This window comes from Orycteropus afer, unplaced genomic scaffold, assembly GCF_000298275.1.
Source record: "Orycteropus afer afer isolate SDZICR_OR568_19922 unplaced genomic scaffold, OryAfe1.0 scaffold00212, whole genome shotgun sequence".
Taxonomy (NCBI): domain Eukaryota; kingdom Metazoa; phylum Chordata; class Mammalia; order Tubulidentata; family Orycteropodidae; genus Orycteropus; species Orycteropus afer.
Window position 1 is genome coordinate 2,762,065 of NW_006921799.1, and position 17,990 is coordinate 2,780,054.

At 37.9% G+C, this 17,990-nt stretch overlaps 1 protein-coding gene across 1 annotated transcript in view; it reads left to right on the forward strand.

Moving 5' to 3' along the window:
- The window catches only part of KLF12 (Kruppel like factor 12), a 448,102-nt gene that overhangs the window by 315,250 nt on the left and 114,862 nt on the right, over positions 1–17,990 (forward strand). The window lies entirely within an intron of this gene.

Consider the following 17,990-nt stretch of genomic DNA (forward strand, 5'->3'; position numbering starts at 1 on the left):
AAAAAAAAAATGTTGGTGTCATTAAAAAAAATTCCTATTGGGATTCCAAGGAAATATATTACCATTCTGCAAACTTTTTATATTGGAGGTGATGTAGAATTAACATATATATGTATATGTATGGAAGTTTGGTATATGATAGTGATATTAAGGATTTATCTGCTTTTTTTTCTTTTTTTGAAAATGGTGTATGGTTTCCAAAGCAAAGCATGTTCAAGAAAATGTTAAGACTGTATAAATGATGATAGGAAGAAAAGAATGGCATTATTTTCATTTAATATTGTGAACATATATTTCTGAATTACATACGTGTGGATACATTCATGGGCAATGCAAAAAGTTAGGGTATATACAACCCTCATGAGACTACATTGCATTCCACACTAATTCCCATCAGCAAGATAGAAGTAGTCAGTTTTTGAAGCCCTTGAAGTTTGTGTTGGTCATGCTGTTGACTAAACAAGCTGTAGCTTAATCTGTCATAATTTGCTTTGCATGATGTGAATGATTCAAACAGGGTAGCAAGTATGTGCATAGCATAATGACACATAGGTGAGTGGAAGAGAATTTTAATGTCCCACTCTTTGCCACTACACTGAAAACAGAATACAGTAAATCAGTTCACCTGACTCCTGTCATGCCCTGTCTGGATTGACCACAGTTTTGTAAACATGGCCACAATTAGGAGACAGCTTGGTGAATTAGAGCTCCTGACATCAATACAGTAATCTTTCTTGACTCCCAGGCCAGCCATTCATCTGATATGCAATCAACTCCAAATTTGAATATGTACAGACACAAAATTAAAAAGAAACTAACAGCACCTCCCAACCACTGGGTCATACTTCCTAATCAGCAGATAATTTGTGTACTTCATTTAACTTTTAATTTCCTAAATACTGGTTACTCTGGAATTTTTATAGAATACAGTCTGTTACAGCAACAATGATTTAAGTTTGTCTTGCTATTGAACAAGATATCACAGCACTCTGATTACTTTTCATTCTAAAATTGAGCTTTTCAACATTTCTTCATGATGAATTTCCCTAGTTACATACAAATTGGAAGTCTACGTAGTGGGTGTTCAAAAGGCTATAATAAAGAGATAGTCTTTATTGGAGTCTCTTAACATATTTCTTTCTTCAGGGTAGGAATGGAAGAGTGAAAACATCAATTGGTCTTGTTTTAATTTTATCATTTCTTGTTTCAGGTGGGGAAGGGAACCATAATATTTCCATATTACTCTCTAATGATGACAGTTTTTAGGCCTGTGCTTTGTGTGTTACTGGATGGCATTTTATTTCTATTTGATTCTACGTTGATTCTTCTTATTTCAGCAGATAATCTCAAGAGCTCTGTGAAGACTCTTGTTTTCTTCAAAGCAAAAATAAAGCTAAATAAGGATGCATATGTGGCCACTTTCAAGGCCCAGCCTATTTTGCATAACATCTGTATGTAATCAAGGACTACAAATTTAAGCAAACTGCTCTAATCATACTTTGTAAATTCAGTTTGTCGTGATTATTTAAAAGAGAGTATCAGGATTGGTAGATTTTAATATGGGTTAATGCTACTCTATGGCCATTCATCCATCTGCATTTTGTAGTGGTAATGAATGAGAGAGAAGAGTGTCAACCAAAAAAATTGCAGAATTTTTAAAAGATAGTTTAATTTACAGAGTTCAAAAATTATAATCTCACTTATTGATAATAGTGTAGAATGCATTATGTTTGGCCAGATCACATAAGAAATGAGAGTACTGTGAAAGCTCAATATAAAATAATTTGAATAATATATGCAGACTAATATGGTTATGTACAAGTTAGTGATCTTTAAAGAGCCCAGAATACCTTGTGACAACTTAGAAATCTAATTCTTGCAGCGTATAGGATAATGGCAACTAATATTATTATTTGGTAAACACAAAACTCAATTCTAGCTTATCTCCACTTAACCTTGTTTTTTTTTTAAAAAAATATATACTTAATTCTTTGCTCATTAAACAAACAAACCAGGAAGTTGTTTGAAAGTCTGGCAGGAGATGAGTTTCAGCTCTGGTATGTGATGTCAGGCTAGGAATATAGTTCCATAAACTTAGTTTTCTCCTGTGCAAAGTGGATTGATGATGCTTACAGTACTGGCCATGTCTGGATACATGAGACTGTCTAATAATACTCTTATCAAAGTTCATAGTAGGCTGTCGCTTTTAAGAAAATATTTGTATATATGTAAGTGTCATGCATTATTGAACCTGGATATGCTTATTCTACTACTCTAGGATTTGTTACGGTGTTTCCTTCTGTAGCATGTTCAGTTTCTTCTTTTCAATTGGCTACTTCCACCTAACATGCAGAATTTTAACTTCTATTTTATTTGAAAAAAAGAAAAGCAAACACAAAATAACTCCTTTTACCCAACTTGCCATTCCAGCTATTCCTCTTCTTTTCTATAAGAGCTTCTTAATCAAATGTTCTCTTCCACTGTTCCCTCTATTACTATCACATTGAAGCCTTAAATCTCTGCAGCCTCACCACTCGGGTACACATGTGATGGTCCTTTCTCAGTTCTCACTCCTGTTCTTTCTACAAAATTTTACAAAGTGACTCCTTTTCATTCTTATGTAATCTTTTTATTACTTGTTTTCCTCTTATATTACTGATTTTGCTTCTAATTCCTTGATTCTTCCTTCTCTTCTTGTGCCCAGCTATAAAGTATGTCATTCATAATCTTCATACTCCTCTGTCCATATAGTTTCCCTTTAGAAATATCACTCACTTTTTCAACTTCAGCTTTCCCCTCTGTGTTTACAAAAATCAAATGTTTCTGTAACCCCACCCTTCCTCCTGAGTTGCAGTCTTATTTCTAGCTGCCTAAAATCAAAACCACATTTTCCACCATTCTTCTAGCCTCTCAAAATTTTTACTACTCTCTTTATCGTCCAATATCCAGTATCAACAAGTTTTGTCAATTCTTCTTATCTGTTCTTTCGCCTCCATTCCCTCAAACCTCTTTGGCTTAGATTTCTGTCCCTTTACCTATGAGCTATTGAAATAGCATCAGGATTCTCTGACCATTAGTTGTCTTCATTTCAGGGCATTCTGCACACCACTTGCAGATGAATTCTTAGGTGATACAACTCTCTTTATGTTGGTTCTCACATAATAAAACTTCACTTTCTAAAGAGAAAAATCTCAAAACATGTATTGCCAATCATTAAGGACATCCCTGCTTCTGAGCTGCACATGATTGTATGAATTCCTTCCAACTAAGTTTTCCCACCTTGTCCATTTTCCTTATCATTCTTTCCTTGGGCACGTATCTGGCTGCTTCGCTATGCCTTTATAAAGACTGTCTTTGAGACCCCAATCCAAATCTTACACCAATTGCTTAAAGTGCTTTTTCTCTCTCATGACCTCCAAATATAATCAGTGTTTTCATTAGTTCCTAATGATTTTGTTACCTACAGTCTTGTAACTTGTCTTCTATTTAGAGACTGGGTATTCTTAAACTTACATCATAGTCAGAGTTCATATCTTAGATTTCACTAATAATTGCCTATGTTGTTTGGCAAGGGCATTGAGCACAGTAATGCTCAAAATGTTTTAATTAATTCTTTCTTGTTTATCTTTTTTTTTTTTTTTTTTTTAATCACAGTAATCATAGGGTGCTTCCTGAGCAACAAAATGGTGGTGTAGTGATCTGGATCAAATTCAAAAATAATGAGAATAGTTGAACCAGATGTACTTTGATTTGGCAATTTTGTTAATATAATAATAGCCAATATATGTTTTCTATAGGCTAAACACTGTACCCTCATTGGCCTGTGCTGCCTGAAAGAGTGAAAAGAAAATGCAGGTCTTTGGAAGTAGGGCAGGTGTGTTGGATTGGGTTCTCTAGAGAAACACAAAAACCAGCAAAGTGTATATATATATATTTATAGAGAGAGAAAGAGAGAGAGAGAGAGATTTATCTTAGGTAAATGGCTCACAAGCGTGTAGAAGCCGACAAGTTCAAGCTGAAAAGTTCGTCTCTGGAGGGGGATGGGGCCCGGAGCCACCTGGCTTTCGCACGCACGGCAGAGGAGTTCAAGCCACAAAGTTCGTCTCTGGAGGGGATGAGGCCTGGAGCCGCCTGGTTCCTGTAAGCACAACAGAGCCGAGAGAATCAAGCTGACACGCAGCACGCTGGTTACTGTTCCCAACAAAGGATGAATCCGAAACTTCCAGGGCGAGCAGCGAACCGCTCACTCCAGGAAGTATATAGTCCGGAATGCCGTTCTTCCAGCTTGTCTTTGGGATAGCATTGCAGGTAGGCCACACCCCTGGGGAAACTCCCCTTGGGCAGACCGGCCACTCAGAACTCAGTCATGTGATCCATCATGGGAACCACCACTCACAACTGGAGTCCAGCCAAGTTGACACATCTTCAACTATCACAGCAGGAGAGGAAATAGTGAATTTGAACAAGAGTCAGCAAGGTCAATTGTGGGAGGCTTGCTGCATTTTGGAAGTGCTGACATGGTGGGTACCTTGCTGTTTGTTCAAGACTGTTGATAGGCTGGTGCACAATATTTCATATACTCCTTGCCAGTCTCCACAATCACCTCTAACCCTGCAGGTACTTATTGATGTGTTTGGCAGCTTTTGGATTCAGATGCTGACTTCTGAAATAAAGAGTCTCTGTATAAGCTAGTAGATCAGTTTCCAGTTCCTTTACTTTGAATTCTTCCAAACTTCTTGGCCTTCAGTATTGGCAGTAAGAACACTGCTTCCGTAGCTGTCTAAGGATCAGATTGCTTTGTGATTCAGTTATGAATCCTTCTATTGAATACCATGCCCTTTGATTTATTTGATGTCCACTTAAAGAAAAAACAAATCAACATTTAAAATATACAGACATTCACTTGCTGTTAAACCCATTATTTAAAATAATTAAAGATAATCGTTACCTTTAATTACCATATTGGCATTTTTTTCTAGCATTGGAAATTTTATTATAAGTGAAATAAGCTACATTTTCTCCTTGTAACTGGCTTATCATCTTTACAGTCTAGTATGCCATTTTCATTATGTCTGTGAACCAAATGATATAAAATTTTGTCCTACTCAGTGGAAAAAATGGTACAGGCTAGTGAGCTTTAACACCTTGAGAGAATGCTGAGTTGTAGTAGATCCAATTCGGGGTGACAAAATGCCCCTATTACATACTTTAGCTTTACCTCTTTTTTCTAGCCTAAATGAGGCATCTCAAAATTAATGGAGCCAGAAAGTAAAAGCCCTGGAAATAATTCCTTAAACTACTCTTTCTCAAAAGAGCTCACCAAATAAAGGCATTACCAGTGGGACTAATAGAATAACTACAAATCAGAATGTCTACCAATTCATGCAATTCCTCCAAATCAATCCAGACCAATGGCTAAGTCAAAGTATTTCAGTTTCATGTATTAAAGGGTACAAACCTTAATGTGCCATAAACTCTACACTGAAAAATATTATTTCAGACTTTTATATAAATGCAAAATGAAGTTGAAAATTGAAGAAATTATCTGGGCATTTCAGAGCAGAGGAATTTAGCATCTAGATTAGTAGGATATAGTACCAGACCCTACGTGAAAGTGAGAGTGATAGAACCAGTGAGTTTATTACTGAAAGAATGAAAGATTGGAGGTACAAATATATATGTGTAAGAACACAAAGATATTTGTAAACATATGTAGAATAAATGTCCCTAATAATAACTGTTGAAAAGAATGAAAAACATACATCAGTTGAAAACTGGAAAAATAGCTCCTAGAAGGTCTGTATTGCTTCTATTCTTATCCTAGCAAAGAAATAACATTTTAAATTATTTTTGTTTTAAAATAATTTGTAGGAGTTAGAGAAAAGTTGCAAAAATAATATAGAGGGTTCACCTATATCCTTCACCCAGGTTCCTCTAACATGAATATTTTGCACAATCCTCAGACAGTTATCCAAACCAGAAAATAATCATTATCATCATTATATTAACTAAACTAGGAGCTCTGGTGGCATAGTGCCTAAGGTATTAGACTGCTAACCAGAAGGCTGGCAGTTCAAACCCACCAGCCACTCCTCGAAAGGAAGGTTGAACAATCTACTTCCATAGTGATGCCACCTCAGAAACCCAAGGAGCAGTTGCTATGAGTCAGATCTGACTTAATGGCAGTGGGTGTGGGTTTTTTTGGTTTTATTAACTAAACTACAGACTATATTCAGATTTTTCCACAAATGTCCACTAAGCTTCCATTAATTTCTTCAGAGGTAAGAATGCAATAGATACTCCTGCCTTGGCTTCCCAACTCGGGATGGGTCCTGCTCACTAGATGGTGCTGGACGTGAGCTGATGAGGTCCAAGGAACCCAGCTCCTGCGGGGCCAAAGCTTTTCCTTGGGCAGTGCTCAGACCTGTCACTTATCATTCACCTTCTCTTCTACTTTATTCTTTATCTATTTGTATACATGTATACATATGTATTTTATTTTTCCATCTTAGTTGTCAATAATACTTGAAGATTATTGAAAGAGCAAATCCTAGGATGAATAGAATATAATGAGTTCTCATCACATTCCTTGTATTTATGGGGCAGTATTTAATAAGTCATCATTTTTAATCTAGACATAGGGTCTGGGACTGAGAATATAGTTGTGAGTTTAATAGTTTCTGCTTTTCACTGGATAATAACACCCATATGTAATTAAAGTGTAATAAATACTATGTAGGACAAACACAGGAAATAATGAAAGTATATAATACAAAGACATGATCTGGCTTGATGAGTTAGTGAAAGTACAGTGATATTTGAGCTGAAACTGAAGAATGAGTAAGAGTTCACTAGGTGAAAGCCCTGGTGGCCTGGTTGGACAGTTTTAAATATAAGGAACAACATATGCAGAGGCACTGAGCTGAGAGAGAGAAACTGAAGGAGGCCAGGATGACTGGATCACAGGAAGCAAATGGGAATATTGTCGGAAAATAAAGCTAGACAGGCAGGCAGGGGCCAGATAATAGGCTTTTAATCCATGTTGTAATTTGTGTCTATTTCATGAACTTTGGGAAGCCACAAAAGGGTTAGTGGAATGAAAAAGGTTAGCATTTTAAGAATGTAACTGTGGCTATAGTGAGAAAAATGGAATGTTGTTGTTAGGTGTTGTCGAGTCAATTCCAACTCAGTAACTCCATGTGACTGAGTAGAACCACCCCATAGGATTTTCAAGGCTGTGATCTTTACAGGAACAGATTTCTAGATTTTTCTCCTGTGGAGCCACTGGGTGGGTTCAAACCACCAGCCTTTTGGTTAGCAGACAAGCATGTAAGCATTGTGCTCCTGAGACTCCTTAAAATGGATTGGGGGAGAGAATTATTGGAATAGTGCTGGAAAGATACAGGAGTGATGTAAAATAGAGGATGACAGCAGAAATGAAAAGAAATGGATAGAGTGGAGATAGAGGAGCAGATACCTTGATGATGGATTGGATATGAGGAAAGAGATTTAATCAGGGATTACTCCTGGGTTTCTAGATCATTTGACAGAGTGGTTGTAGGTGCATTTATTTACTCATGAGGTCAACACTGAAGAAATGCATTATGTCTGAATTTTCTGGCATAAAGGAAACGGTAGAGAAGATTGTCTCTCATTTCTCATAATATTGGTTATGAGAGTATATGGCCCTAAACTGAATTATGAAACTCTACCTTGCAATCAATAATTGGGTATATCTGGTGTTCCCTGAATGAATACAAAGAGATACATACACTCATCTAAGAAGATGTAATGCTTCCTGAGGTCCTGGATTTGTTTCACCATCTTGTCAATTAAATCCTGCCTTGGTGACCTTGATGAAACTCAGGGATTCATTTACCATTTATACACTAAAGATTCTCTGTTCCTCATCTCCAGCTTTCATCTCAGAATTCTTTACTGAACCCCAGACCTGTATATATGACGGACAACAAGAAACTTACTGTGAATGTGTGTGTATGTATGTATATATAATATCATATCATATTATATATGTGTATGTGTGTGTGTATAATTAATTTTTTTATTAATTGTTTATTCCTTGTATTGGCTCCTCTTACCATGTATGTCAGAAACCTAGGTGTTATCTCAAAATTGCTATCTTAATTCTCCGCAGCCTCCCCATACCCCAGATACAATTAACACAAAGACCCATGGATAACTCGTAATTTATTTTGTATCCAGTCATTTTGCTCTTCCCATACCACCACCATTCCCACTGCCACTATCTTAGACAGTATTTTGTGTTATTATGACATTTCTCCTCCAGTTGTTCTTCCTGTGTAATCATGCATTCCATGTAGTCAGCCCTCTTTAATGCTGCCATGCTGACTTTCTAGTATGCAATTTGATCATGCCACTTCCATGCATAAATCTTTGGTGGTTGTCTGCTAGCTTTGTTTGAGTTAGCACTTAACGCGATACACAAGACCCTCCTTGATCAGTCCTCTGTTATATAATTTCCTGCTCCTCATAACCTGCCACTCTCTCTCATCTAGTTACCAGGCACAGTTTGCAGTCTTGCTATTGGCAGTGTCTCCACCCTTTAATGCCTTTCTGTATTCTGGAATACGCTCTTCTTCTATCACCTTAGGGAAACATTCATGGCTACTTCAAAGCTTCACTCAGATGTATGTTTTATGTGCTCCCTTGGCCATTGACCACATTACATCATGATGGACAATTAATTTATCTAAGATCATGTTGTAGTGTAAGCTGTCTAAAATCAGGAACCGTGTCTTAATCATATTATCTTCCCTTACTTGACATAGTTCATAGCATTTAAGAGGCAGGAACTCAAAAGACTAGAACAGTGCCTGTCATGAGTGGAGTTCAATTTATATTTCAATTAATGAATATATAATCAGTATGCAATAGAGGAAGGATCCTTAGTGGTACAATGGTTAAGTGTTTGGCTGGTAACAAAAAGGTTGATGCTTTGAGCCCACCACACAGTTCCACCTGGTTATCTATATCTGTAAAGATTGCAGCCTAGAAAAACCTATGGGGCAGTTCTGCTCTGTCACAGTGGGTTGCTAAGAGTTGAAATTGATTCAATGGCACCCAACAACAACAACAACATACAGTGGAAGAAATGTTGATAATGGTCCACAACTCCCTGCCCAATTCCTGACTTCTTAGTCAGGTACGTGTTTATTGATCTGTATTCTAACCCTGTCTTAACATTCTAGCTCATCTCCCTCTAATGTTTCTAAGAGACTTTCTAGCTTGCCATATCATATTATTTACCAAAGCTCCAAGTATTTTAGGAGGTATGCATTAAATTCAATGAAATAGCTCACACTCTTAAATCTAAAATTGTTTACCTCCTCTGCATCTCATAGATTAAATGTTTACTGTATGCCTTCTGTGTACTATGAATATGGTGGTGACGTAGACAGACATGGCTGTTGCCATCTTAGTAGTTATAATCTAGTAGGAAAATAAGGCTAATCGGACGACAATTATTTATTGTGCTCACTGTATACAGATAATGGGATATGATAGTGAGCAAAAAGAGAAATGGTCCCTGGTCCCCTTTAGAGCATATGCTCTAGTTGAGGAAACAGACAAATACAGAACGTACAGATGTAATCTTCATTTAACCAATGCTAAGTACCCTCTGCTATGAAAATGAAGAACGAGTTGACCTGGACTTGGATGTCAGGTGAGAAGGGAAGAAAGAGATTCTTTAGCATCACTGACACAGAAAGAGCAGGTGGAGGTGCTGAGAGATGACACTGTGATTGACTAATTATAGTTGTGCAAATCAAATGCTCTTTTTAGAATTCCTCATTCCGTTGACACATAGAATGAAAGAAATGTTACTGTTGCCTTGAAAGCCTTATATTTTTAATACAATTTACCATAACTTGTTTTCTTGTTTCTGTATCACAAAAAAAGAAAAAAAGTTGCCATCGAGCCAATTCCTACTCATAGTGACCCTATAGAACAGAGTAGAACTGCCCTGTAGGTTTCCCAAGGCTGTCATCTTTACAGATGACTGTCACATCTTTCACGTAGTGGCTAGTGGGTTTGAACCACTGATCTTTCAGGAAGCAGACAAGTACTTAACCACTGTGCCATTATTCTATGACACTAAAATAACAAAATTATAGTAAATAGTAAAAAAGAAAATTATCACCATATAATTCTATATAGTGTTGAAACTCGGCCATTCTAAAAATAGCTTCAGTTGCTTTTCATGAGCTAGAGATTTAAGTATAAGGAAAGAAAAATTAACTTTTAAAAAATATGTTGTTGTTGTTGTTGTTGTTATGTGCCGTCAAGTCAACCCCGACTCATAGCAACCCCTCCTTGGGTTTCCGAGGCAATATCACTACGGAAGTAGGATTGCCCAACCTTCCTTCCGAGGAGTGGCTGGTGGGTTTGAACCACCAGCCTTCTGGTTAGCTGTCAAGTGCTTTAGCCACTATGCTACCAGAGATCCTAAAAAAAAATATATACATGTAGCATTAATAAAAACCCAAAACACCAAATCCATTGCCGTTGAGTTGACTCTGACTCACAGCAATCCAATGTGTTACAGAGTAGGATTGCTCCGTAGGGTTTCCTTGGCTATAATCTATACCAAAGCAAGTCACCAGGCATTTCTTCTGCAGTACCTTTTGTTGGGTTCGAGCTGGCACTCATTGGGTTAGTAGACAAGGGCAAAATGTTTATACCACTCAAGTGCCTATAGCATTCATAATGGTCATCTGATCACTGGCTTGAGAAAAAGCTAAGAATAAACAGGGCCCACTTAAACACTGGATTCACTCATTTTTTATTTGATTAAGTGTAATATATGTGTATTAAAATAAAAACATCCAAATTTACTTAAATAATCATGAAAACTTGTGTTCAATGCAATTATGTACAAGAAAGAAGTAATATTAACAATTGTTTTTCAGTTACCTTCCATGTGGTTCTGAATGGAGAAAATTAGATGAATAGTCAAATTATTCCTAATGTTTTCTTCTATAAATACTTGTTAACATGTATATGAATATTCAGTGATTTGAAATATTTCTGATTAAAACCAAAAAACAAACTTACTGCCATGTAGTCAATTAAGACAAGTATGACTAGTAATTTTATTACATAAGATAGAAATGATTTGAATGTAGGAACTGGAAATAGCATTTATATGTACAATTACTAGTCTTAATATAAAAATTTCTAAGTTTACTAAATGACTAATTACCTACAAGAAAAATTCTTTTAATCCATGAAAAAATAATTTATTCTGACTTTTCTCAGTATTAAGCAGTCTCTCTAATGTGCAGTATATGACAGAAAAGAAAAAAAAAAAACCTCAATTATTATCCAGTGTTTTGGCTTGAGCAACGGGGTAAATAATACTGTCATTTTTGAGATTGGGATGATATGAAGAGAAACACTTTTGTTTTTCCTAAGAAATGTTGAGATTAAGAACTGTGAGTCTGGTATTAAGGCTGGAGATAGAAATTTGAGAGACATTATTATATTGATGGTATAAGGGCTTTAGACAAGCTGATGACACAAGGGAGAGAGAGTAGCTACATAAAATAATATTTCACCTGGGGAATGATTTTAAATAGAGAAGAGGAAAGGTCGTAGGATGTGACCCCTAGGTTACACCAGCATTCAGAGTTCAAAAGAATAACAGGAGAGGTTCAAGTAAAAGAGAAAAAGAAGAAAAGGAAGTTCAGAGAATGTCCCTGATACCGAGTAAAGAAAGCAATCTTAAGGATGGAATGATCAATTAATTATATCAGCTCTGCTGAGAATTTGAAAACAATGAGGATTGAGGATTAACCATTGCATTTGCAAACATGGAGATCATTGGTGACTGTGTCGAGAATGGTTTCGTTAGGGGGTAGGGACACAAACTGGATTGGATTCTACAGAAAATGGGAAATGAGGAAGTGGATATAGCTAGGATTAGTTTCTACCATCTAAAATTTCTGTGTATAGTAAGTACATTATGATTAAAATAGCAGCACTAATAATGAGGAATTTGCATAAACAATGGAAGGATGAACAAGCTATATTACTATGGTTATATTTCTTGTAAGCATCTGCATTCTCATTGTTTAGGCCACTGCCAATTTTAAACCAAGAAAACCAGTGCTTTCATTTTGCATCCGCTTACATTATCAAACCTTCACTTGGACTTAAATACTTATGTTGTTATTGATGTTATGTGCCGCTGAGTCGGACCCACTCATAGTGACACCTCCTTGAGTTTCCAAGGCAGTATCACTACGGAAGTAGATTGCCCATCTTTCTTCCGAGGAGTGGCTGGTGGGTTTGAGCCGCCAGCCTTCTGGTTAGCAGTCAAGTGCCTTAGGCACTACGCTATACTTATAAGGTCTCTCAATTAAGCCCTTGTGCTAATTCATTCTATTGCATCTCCTGAGGTGGTGAAAAGTATGTGTGTGTGTGTGTACATGGTGTGTAAATATTGGATGGTAAACTGGTGTTCACATTCTGACTTGGCTGTTCATTATCTGTGTGACCCTGACAAGTTACCTAAGCCTACTTTCTCAAAGATAAAATAAAGGTTATAACAGTATGAGCATAAAATAATGTGATGTATTTAAAGTACCTGTTAGAGTGGCTGGTTAGCAGTGAAATGCCTTAGGCACTGCTAACCAGAAGGTTGACCATTCAAACCCACCAGCCAGTCCATGGAAGGAAGACAGGGCAATATACTTCCCTGTCTTTACTTTAAGATTTACTGCTTCAGAAAGCCAATGGGGGCTGCTGTGAGTTGCAATCAATTTGATGGCAGGGGGTTGGGTTGGGTTTGGTTTATAGAAAACCAGGAGCAAGCCTCTTGCCATCAGGTTGATTCCTTCTCTTGGTAATCCCATGTGTTACAGAGTAGAATTGTTTCACAAGGTTTGTCTTGATTTGTTTTGTTTCCTGTAATCTTTATAGAAGTACATTGCCAGGCTTTCATTCATGCTGCTGCTGGGTGGGTTTAAAGGCCCAGCTTTAGGTTAGCAGTTGAGCACAAACCATTTATTCCACCCAGAGATCTGGTATATAGTATGTTGTTGTTGTGTGCCGTTGCGTCGGACCCGACTCATAGCGACCCCTCCTTGGGTTTCCGAGGTGGTATCACTACAGAAGTAGATTGCCCCATCTTCCTTCTGAGGAGTGGCTGGTGGGTTTGAACCATCAGCCTCTGGTTAGCAGTCAAGTGCCTTAGGCACTATGCTACCAGAGCTCCTGGTATATAGTATAGACTCAGTAAATGGCAGTGATTTTGTATTGCTGTGATTTCTATCTTGTTTTTGAATAGAGTATAAATGAATACGATGCAATTTAGTAACTAGAAACTAGGTCTTCTAATAAAGAACAGAAAAATGAGATGTCAAAGGGTTAAGCCATACCTTATAAACCGCAGTATTTGGTTGTTACTCTGTATTTGTTTATTTCTCTGTTATACCCTCACCTTTGAAAGTAAAGCCATCTAAGCTTAGTAATTAAGACTGTAGGTTCTGTAGAACACATTTATAATCTCAGTCCCCTGGATTTTGCCAAATATTTCAGTTCCATCTTCCCATTCTTTCTATTCCAGTCATCAACTGCTAGTGATGCAAATTAATGTGCTGAATGCTCCCTGGGTGCCAAGCACCTTTATAAGTACTTTACATTTATTAAGTCATTTAAGTCTCACAACATTAGGAGGTAAGTGCCCTTATTACTTCCAGTTGTTACAGATGAAGAAAATGAGTCACAGAGAGGTTAAATAATTTGCCTTAAAATTACACAGCTGGTAAATGGTGAGTTGGAATTTAATCCCAGGCAGGCTGACTCTACAGTTTGTATTTGTAAACACTTCCTCCTACCTCCAGTTAAGCTTCTAAGATTGGATTTAAATTGTCACAACTTTTCTGTGGTACAGTTCCCAAAAAAGGGGTGACCAGTATCCTTCCCCAGGAATTCATTAGGACTCAATAATGTAGGCTGCATATCTAGGTTTCATATCTCACCTCCAACCACCAGCCATTAGTTTTCGAGTAGTTTCCTGAAAACACTGGAAAATAGAGTGATCATTTTCTCTTGGTTAGTAATAATGTTAACCATTAAAATGCAAAATTTGAGGGTCAGGTTCTTGGGTGCTTATGCCCAAAAGGGGAGGAGTTTTAGTATCAAGATGACTACAGTGTTCTCACGTGCTTAGCAAGAAAGCTAAATTAAGTGCTGCATTGAGTAAATTATAAATAGGCTGTCTGGTTCAGATGACTAAGTGTATATAAATAGAATAGTTGGTATACATGGGCTTAATGATACAGCTTCTTTTTCTCTATGTACTACTACAAATCACCAAATGTGAGCATTTGCATCTGACATATACTGTCAGTCTCAGAAGAGCACATTGTAGGGTTCAGTACATGTTTCACAACAACCAAGACTGCCCTTTTCTTCAGCATGTGTTTTTTTTTTTTTTCTCTTTCCATATCCAGCGGTTAGTACCAAGGCCTGTGAAACCCTTAGTTACAGAACAAAGTGGCTTAGCAGTAATCGAGCCTGTGTGAGGCTAAGAAGAGAATAATGAACCTTTCCTGCAAGCTTCCTGCCTAGATGCAGGTGCAGGAATCAGGAGGTCATGAATAATGCATAACATGCAGATGAGGTAGTGGTTTCTCCTGCTGGGGTTTGACTTTGCTACCTGCCTGGCTGGGGAAAAAAAAAAAAGAAAAAACACACACACAGGAAGCTATATGTGGAAAGAAGGTAGGTGATGGCAAAAAAGGTCACAATTTAAAGACTGGGCTCACAAAAACACTGTATATCTTTTTGAAGAAGTACAGTTTTTTGGTGGCTGGAATGCAAACCAATTATTTATGATGTACTGTATTTGATGGAGAAAACTATGTTGTCAATTTACTCACTTTGGGAAGGGAAAAATTTTTCTTGTTTTTTTCTTTTTAATTTGAGAAATATTAGCTTGATTTGGTAATAATCAGTAATTCTTTGAAGACTACTGAACCATTATATAAGTTATCTTCTTACACTGTTTGATGTATGGGTCAGTGAAATTTTGCTAAAAGATACAAATACCTGATGAATATGGTAATTTTGGATTAAACAAGCCCCTTTTCTCCCCTGATGAATCGAATGATCAGCATTGGCTAGTCCTTAACTGTCAGTAAGAGAACTTTTCTGTCATCAAACTCCACCTGGTGGTGGAAATAGCATGACTAGAAACACAGTTTCATTGTACTTCTAGGGTTAAGGAGGAGCAATGAAAGAGGTAGATATGTTAAAGATGTAGAGTGAATTAAAGAAGAAACATGAGTATTTGGGACTGGTTACTCCTAAAACCTTATTTAGGTAGTTGGACTATGACACCCCAGTGGGGGTATAGGGAGGGGCCAGAAAGATTTCCTGCATTTTCCCTTAAGTCAGGAGAAGAAATATTTTTGGCTCAGATGACTATTTTGAGGATTGTATTTCAAGCAAGAAGGAAAAAAGAAGAAAAGAAAGCAGTGAGTCTGGCTACCTTTTGCATAATTTGTATGCATTTTTATTGCATGTTTTCTCTTTCTCCACAATTTGGGATACTGGAATATGAGCTGGCTTTCATTTCTAGCTGAGTCTGTTCTAGCCGAGTCTGTCATTTCCGCTAGGCCCCAGCTTGGCCAGATGCCAAGACCAACAGGTGATCCTTGTAGCTGCAAAACAGCAGGAAGTGGGCCGTGCTTGAATGAGACAGTTCACCAGAGGGGCTGTCTGGCCTCTCTCCATCTTTCTGCATAATTAACACCCCCTCCCCCATGCCGAGCAGAAAATCTGTGCTGAGCAGCCTGGCTGCAGCAGCCATTGAGAAGTGCTGTGAGGAAAAGAATGTTAATAAGGGACTTTGCAAGAAATAAGCCTTCCGAGTGCAAAGTGCACTCTCGTTCTGAATTTACAGAAAGGTTGAGGTTGGCCCTTCTGAGAAGCTGGATCTGTGTTATCTTTATTGAAATGATTTTCACTTACTAAATGGCTATGGAGGACTGAGGTTTTAATGAACCTTGGAGCTGTTGATCTAACTTGACTTTAAGCCCAGTTTAAAATCCCTTTTCTTTTTCTTGTCTTGTAAATAAGATAACATCTGAGGCATAAAGAGTAAAGATAAGCTAGAAGACTGCCTAGATCTTATAAATCCTGCTAAGATAGACCAAAACAGAAAACTGGCATCAAGCACACAGGAAGTGGAACATATTGTTTTGCCAGGTAGCAATCACGAAGACATGGAGGTTCAGCAGCTAGCCCTGAGAGGAAGCTATCAACAGTTCCTGGAAGCCTTAATCTCTTTCCAGTGATGATTCCAACCTTGGAAGCTTGTAAAACAGTGTATTTCTCACTACTCTCTTATCTGGTTAAAGTTTTGAATTAGCTTTACTCTCTCAAAGCTGAACCATAGACAGTCATTTCTAGAAGGTCTTTCTGCTTGGAAATACTTGCTAACTAACCCTTCCTTCCTCTCCACTCCCACAATTCTGTTCCTGTGCCTTTAGATAAAGTTTCTTACTTCCTACCATTTTAAGTCTAGGAGTTGTGAGGTGAGTATGTATTGAGACTATCGCTTTGTGCCCTCTTGGCACTGCCCCTTCCAACAGAGGGAGCTAGTATTGAAGAAGGTTCATTGAGGGTCAGCACCACACCTTACATAACCCTAACTACCCTTACACCTGACAAAAATTAAGTTTTAAATTAAACAGAAAGTTTAATAACTTTCTGTTGAGAAGAATGAATCAATAAAAAATGGAGTTCTCGTCTTGGCCACAACCAGCCATCCAGAGGGAGCAAGTAGCTGGACCTGTGAGCTTGGGACCATAGTCATAGGGGACATCAAGCTCAACTGGCATAACATACTACACAAAACATTGTTCTACATCCTATTTTAGCAAGTAGCGACTGGGCTCTTAAAAGCTTGCAAGCAGCCATCTAGATGCAACGATGGGTTTCTCCTCATCCAGACCAAAGAAGAATGAAGAAAACCAAAGACACTTGGAAACAATTAGTCCAAGCAACTGGTACACCATGTGATCCTCATCTATGAGACCGTAAGAACTAGATGGTGCCTGGCTACTGCTATCAACTACTCGGAGGGGGATCTGTGTGGGAGAGATCCTGGATAGAGTGGGAGAGCAATGTGGAACAAAACTCAAAGTCATTAAAACAAAAAAGGGACCAGGTTTGCTGAAATCACTGAGACACTGAGACTATGGGCCCTAGCTGTCCTTCAGGCCTGGAATTGAACCCACTCCTGTGACTTTTAGCCAAACAAAACACAGGCATAGAGCTGAACATAAGTAGGTAGACAAACTCCTTAGAAACTCTGGTAGCATAGTGATACTGCCTTGGAAACCCAAAGAGGGGTCACTATGAGTCAGAGTCGGGTAGACTCAACGGCACATAACAACAACAACAAGATAAACTCTTTGGAGAGATCAGTCATGGGAGAATGGAAGGGCTGTGTATGCACCAAGAGACAGCAGGGCGGGGGCAGGAATGCATGAGAGGGAAGGATACACAGGGAAGAGTTAACTATGAGGAGGAAGTGGGAGGGGAGCTGTTGCATTGTGGGAAATTGCAGTCAATGTCATGAGACAAAGTGCATATGAGCTGCTGTGTGGGAAATGAATTTGCTCTATAAACTTTCACCCAAATCACAGTAAAAATTAAAAAAAAAAAAAATGGTGTTCTGCTTTTGGGGGTTTTCACAAAGAAAGTTATGGGAAACCCACATGACCTTAAGAGTGGTAAAGTAGGAAAGAGGAATTGCAGGTTTTCAGGCATAGGAATTTAATTGTATCCATTTAGTAAGAGGCAATCAACTTCAGGGGAATTTTATGTTGTTAGTTGTTGTTGGTATTTGCCATCGAGTCAGCCCTGACTCATAGCGACCCCTCCTTGGGTTTTCGAGGCAGTGTCACTACGGAAGTAGGATTGCCCAACCT